Here is a 6,573-nt window from a genome sequence, read left to right on the forward strand (position 1 = left end):
CTGCACAAGTACCTTTCAACATTACATTCATTTCGCTGTCAACTCACTCACTGCACTGGAACTACGACACATTTTACTGATTCTATCCTAATTTCACTAACACTTCAAAAACATTTCACTGTTCAAATACTTTGCACTGCCACTATAAACTATAAAGCTTCACTGACAGGAACACGTTTCACTGACACAACATAATTCTTCACTGATACCACACTTCAATAACAAAATATCAATTACACCCTTTAAATACTGTGTATAATTACCGTCTATTAGTAAAGTACTTAAGCCTATTTCTAAATGCATTTTTGATTGTTGGTAAAGCTTTTAGTAGGTCTGCAGGTAAAGCATTCCAGTCCCTTACGATTGAGAAAAGAAAACTTTCCAGTGTCCGTCCTCTGTCTTCTTTCCCTCAATTTATATGAGTGGTCGTTCCTCGAAGAATGAAATGTTAAATGTTTTTGAAGTGTTAGTGAAATTAGGATAGAATCAGTGAAATGTGTCGTAGTTCCAGTGCAGTGAGTGAGTTGATAGAGTCGATCGCTGACAGCCCTCTGATGCACAAGATTATTTTGTCCTTAAAAAAATCTCTCATCCTCCAGCGGATTTGAAACCGCGACCCGTGATAAGACGAACATTGTAACACTTGACTGCCATATTTATACATGAGGAAATATGAAATATATTATGTATTTGTTTATTTTAATTGGTAATATAAGAATTGACTTCCGTCCGATCCCGAGCGCGGACGCCTGGCGTGTAATGCCTCCCTCCCCGCCAGTTCTTATCTTCTTCCTCGCAGGCCACAAACGATATTTAAGAGTCAGAGCTCCCGCAGGCCGCATAGCAACAACTGTTCCTGTAGTTTTAATATCTGCGATATGGGAGCAATAAGCCAGTCGGCAAGTCGGAGTTTAGCGCCCCTCACTGATTTGGGGCTGTCAGGAGACCAAGATAATTGATTATTACGAGCTTAGCAGTATGAAACTGCCTTCTGGTCTACCTGTTCGCGCCTGAGTTCTTACAACAGCCTTGGAAATATTGTAACACTTGATTGGAACAGGAGAAGTGGGAGTCGAAAAAAAAAAAAGAGCGGAATGAAATCTGGGTATTGAGGAAAGCGACTATAACCATAAAGAATATAATTAATGTAATACTAAAGGACTATAGTAAAATAGTACAGGGACATCATTTTATTTTTACTTCAATTTTTATTGTACCTGAGTTTTTGAATGTACTTCACTCCCACCCCTTTTACTAAGGAAGTTCCAACTCCACACAGAACCAAGACCGCAGATAGTAAGCAGTACTGAGTTACTGAGTATAGTACGTTCCAGAAATATGTTCGCGTTTTCCAGTGACGAAAGAGCTTTCAATATTGAATCATATTTTCGCACAGGCACTGTCCGTTTGCCTACGTCGCATCCCGATTTCCCCCACCTGCTTCTGCTCGCCCCTCTGTAAAAGCTGGGCTGCCTTAGCTCTTTTCTGAAAACATTAATTTCTCTTAGGAGTTGGACGTTTACGTAATATTATACAGCTGTTTAATTTAACTTAAATAAAAGGGCCTCGTTAAGTAATTAACTGTCACGTGATTTCCTCCCTTTCTACAATCCTGCGGCATAACCACTTGGACGGACAGTAGATAGCATGTCTGAGTAATTTTATATTTTCGGGTCGGGCAGAAGTGAAGATTGAATTAACAGTACATAGAGTAGATACAGAATTATTTCAACATGAGTTACTAGTACGAAGGACGAAACTGACAATTGGAATTAGATGCAATAGTCTATAGTGCGATAATATGCACAAAAGAACTGAAGCCTGTATCGAAATGAACGGCCACCATTTTCAAAATTGTGTTTAAATATTCATATTATGATTATTTTTCATTTTAACTTCTTTCTCTATATTGTACGCTAATGTGCTGTAGACAGTATACACTGCATAATGAATACGTTCGCATGGATAACTCACTTCGTGAGTAAAAACACTTATTCTTAATACAGTACTGTACTTTGATTAAAGAAAAACCTAATGAAAATTATCGAACTCAAAATCGCGATATTTCCTAGTTTACGTAAATGGATGAACTACTTTTCTTCCATCCTATACCTAGTAGAGTGATTTGTGTTTTACGCCAGTATCATCGAACTCCAGTCTTGGAGGGGGGAGCAAGCGGTGTTTCCGGTTCTCTAAAGGTATAGACAGGTTAATATTAAAAATGTTAGTAAAAATAAAATGATGTCCCTGTATAATGTAATCCACCGCTGTGGAGTAACGGTTAGCGTGTCTTAGCATGAAACGAGCGGCCCGGGTTTAAATCCTGGTTGGGACTAGTTACTTGGTTGGATTTATTCTGGGGTTTTACCTCAACTAATTGAAGCAGAGTTGCTCGTAACTTTCGGCCACATACGAGATGTATGTATGTATTTATTTACACTGCAAGTGGGCAAGCACCCGGTGGCAGTGGCATACACATTATAAACACACAATAAAATGATAAGCAATACACAATAAAATTTACAGTACACAATACAATTTTACAATATATATACAATTTTATACACAATACAATAAGAATACACAATACAATTTAACACAATAATAATAAAACATAAATAAAATATCTAATTTTGCAATACAACCTACATAATTATGTATAGGCCCTACATAAATTTCAATAGTCTTTCACTTTACTCTCATCTCACTCCCTGTAGTGGCACTATGACGCATTTCACTGACACTTTAGCACACATTTCACTGACACTCTGTAACACATTTCACTGACACTATAGGATACATTTCATTGGCGCTATAAATTATCACTGATCGGAACTGTTCACTGCACTGTAAAACCATAACTTCACTGACTCACCTCGCTTCACTGATACAACAGTTCAAATAAGTCAAATAATTACATACTTATCAAATAATTACACCCTTAACAAATAATTACACAAATAATTACAGGTGAGACTCGACTAATTCCGCAATATTAAGAAGTAAATCCATAATATTTTTATCAAAATGTTTATTGAAACGAAACCTTTCATTACCAAATGATATAAAAAGACCTATTAAAATTCAAATATATTTAGTTGTACATACATTACAGTTGAAACAGAACTCGGGTAATTCCGCAACAGTGCGGATAAATCCGCAATAGGACTTGGCTAATTCCTCAGTCGCAAATAATTATGAAATACTGGTACATTATGAAAGTAACATTAAAGGAACAATTTATATGTAACAAGGCTTACTTTCTTTAGAGCTGTGTAGCAAAACACGATAAACAGCCAACTTTCGATGTTTCACTGTATTGCCGACAGAGATGTCGACCAATATCCTTGATTTTTTTCTACAGCACTGCAGAGGACATGCCTCCTGTTGACAGCCTCTCAAAACTTACGTTCACGCTATTGTAAAGCCGCAGTAAAATCATATATGCACTACTGCGGAATTACCCTTACTGCGGAATTAGCAGAGTTTCTTCTACACTATTAGATTCACAAAGTAGTTGTTCACCTGATGATAGTAAGATATACTGTATCATATTTCAGATATGCTCCAGTAATGTCTTGTGACGTAGAACGAATATTTTCTTAGTCCAAATGTTGTTTTCTTTTTCTGAACATAAAAGGAGTATTTCTTTTGATAAAATAAAAATGTTCATTGTTATTTGTTATAATGAGACTAGAATCATAATTGTATACTTTGTATGTTATATTTATACATTGTCTCCCAAATTGATGTATACACTCTTGGAAATACTATTTCACAGCAAAGAAATGACACAGAAATACGATTTTTGCGGTTTATGATTCAGAAGGCAGTGGAAAGCAAGGAAACTTGTTCATCTATTTATAAACAAGGTGGTGCAATTATCGTTCGATGAACGTAAGTGGATACTGAAATGTTATTGGAAAGTGAAGAATGTTGTTGAGGTTCAACGACGTTGGAGGGTTGAATTTGGAACACAACCACCAACAAGGTTAACTGTCATAAGAATCCGAGACAAGTTTGAAGTCGACGGAACGGTGCAAGATGTGTTGAAAGGGCAGTGCGGAAGAAAGAGAAGTTCCACCGATAACGAGAGTGTTGCTGCAGTCATGCAGGCTTTTGCACAATCCCCAAAGAAGTCGGTGAGAAATGTTCTCGTGAGATTGATATCAGCAAATCCAGTGTTCATCGAATTTTGCGAGCTCAAAAATGGAAGCCTTACATTCCAAGACTCGTCCACGCACTAACTAAATGGAGGACGATCCAGAGATGGATAGGACGAAAAGGAAGTGCTGCAGAGTTCCCGCCTCGATCTCCGGATTTAACTCCTTCAGATTTCTACCTATGGGGAGCTCTAAAAGACAGAGTGTACGCCACAAAACCACAAACACTGAGAGTTCAGATTGAACATGCCTGTAATGATATTCCATTAGCAACAATCCAGTTGGTATGTCGCTCTGTTGTACGTCGTTGTTGGTTATGTACTCTGGCGGAAGGGGGCCATTTGAACATGAACGGGCTTAAGGAATACAAAACTGCAAAACTCGTATTTATGTCTCATCTAGTTGCTGAGAAATAGTGTTTCAAGATGTGTAGACCTCAATTTGGGACACTCTGTATGCATGAGTAAATTATTTTAGATTGAGTTACGTTAATTACAAATTATTATTCGTTTATTGTTTTATTGTTCTAAGGCCGTGGACAATTTATAGGATCACAAGTTTGGTTACCATACGGCTGTATATGTTTGTCGTTCTGGTTTATTGACATTGAGAGCTGCGTTACTACTTTTCGTTCGGTAGAAATAAAGTCCAAGATTACACAACAGTTTCGGTACCAACTTCCTAGCTCTGATAATAAGATGTCTAGATGGTATAATCGATTGAGTGGTATAATGCCATGTGGTTTTAAGAAATAAAAGAAGGGAATATACATATATACATACATACATACATACATACATATATTATTTAATGTACCGAAGTACATATGATATTTCCATGCAGATATTCTGCGTCATCATACGATGAAAGAGTAATGGAACAGAGAAAAATTCTCTCCGGCGCCGGGATTTGAACCCGTGTTTTCAGCTCTACGTGCTGATGCTTTATCCACTAAGCCACACCGGATACCCACCCCGGCGTCGGACAGAATCGTCTCAGATTAAGTTCCAACTCTTGGGTTCCATCTAGTGGCCGCCCTCTGCACTACGGCGCCAGAGAGAATTTTTCTCCGTTCCATTACTCTTTCATTGTATGATGACGCAGAATATCTGCATGGAAATATCATATGTACTTCGGTACATTAAATAATATATATATATGATATGCGTAAATCACCGTGATTTAAGACGGCGCTTATTCCGTCGGATGTCGGCCAACTAGTCACTCATAACGAGTGCACCTCAGCACATGTGTGGACTTCAGTCCTACGTTCATAGACATCTATGACGTAGTGCAGAGGGCGGCAACTAGAGGGAACCCAAGAGTTGGAACTTAATCTGAGACGATTCTGTCCGACGCCGGGGTGGGATCCGGTGTGGCTTAGTGGATAAAGCATCAGCATGTAGAGCTGAAAACCCGGGTTCAAATCCCGGCGCCGGAGAGAATTTTTCTCCGTTCCATTCCTCTTTCATCAAAAGAAGGGAAGACAAGTAAATAACTAAAGGGAATAACACAAGAAGAGAGAAACGAAATAATAGACCAAAGGGGGAAAGTTGAAGAAGGAAATAGAGAAGGGAGAATAGAAGAAGAGAGCAGAAGAAACTGAAGAGAGAACACATGAAAGCGTTGGTCTCGAACACCTGCCCTTACAACTAAGAAGTTAATACGATCTCCGCTTATTCTGGATCGGTTAGACAAAGCACTGAGGTAGTGAAAGAGCGGAGAAGTTGAGGATCGCGAGAGGAGTTAGAACTATTTTCTCGCAACGTTGAAGTAATTCCTCGGCAGAATTCTGAAGGTTCTGTTCGCAAACATTGGACGCAGCCATGTATGAAGCTAAATGCGATTACATTAATAGAAACGAGAATAAATGCGTTGCCAGGGAAACCGAGCTAGAGCCGCTTTCTTATTTCCTGAAAAAAGTAGAAGAGATTTCAATTTAATATTAATAACTTTTGTTGCGTTTGACACGATCTGAATTTATTAGCACAATTTTTAGATGCATTCGCGCATATACACGAAAAACATCTAATGTTATGTCTTTGTGTCCGTTTGATAGAATGAAAGAACTCTGCTTCAAGTTGGAGAATTTTATCATATTTATCAACCTTGAACTATTGAATTCCATTAGCCAGTTCCTCCCTTTGTTACTTTTTAATATCTTTTGTTTTCGATTTTTCGTTATATGAAGGATGAAGAGTCAATTGTGAAGCTGAAAAAAAAACTGAGACTCCTGCATAATTACTACGAATGAAAATCACATATATTCCATAAATGTTTTGTAGCACAATGAAGATTTACGTATTTGTTCGTAGATATCAGAACATAGTACGAAATGGAAATATAAAATTTGGAAATTTATCCTTTGAAAGGTGGAACAATTCAAATATCTTGGAGCTACAGTAACAGA

At 37.8% G+C, this 6,573-nt stretch overlaps 1 non-coding gene across 1 annotated transcript; it reads left to right on the top strand.

Moving 5' to 3' along the window:
- Positions 1–5,532: 5,532 nt before the first annotated feature.
- On the top strand, positions 5,533–5,604 carry TRNAY-GUA (transfer RNA tyrosine (anticodon GUA)). Its single transcript has one exon. It is a non-coding gene; the product is annotated as a tRNA-Tyr (tRNA).
- Positions 5,605–6,573: the final 969 nt, after the last annotated feature.

This window comes from Periplaneta americana, chromosome 17 (genome assembly GCF_040183065.1).
Source record: "Periplaneta americana isolate PAMFEO1 chromosome 17, P.americana_PAMFEO1_priV1, whole genome shotgun sequence".
Taxonomy (NCBI): domain Eukaryota; kingdom Metazoa; phylum Arthropoda; class Insecta; order Blattodea; family Blattidae; genus Periplaneta; species Periplaneta americana.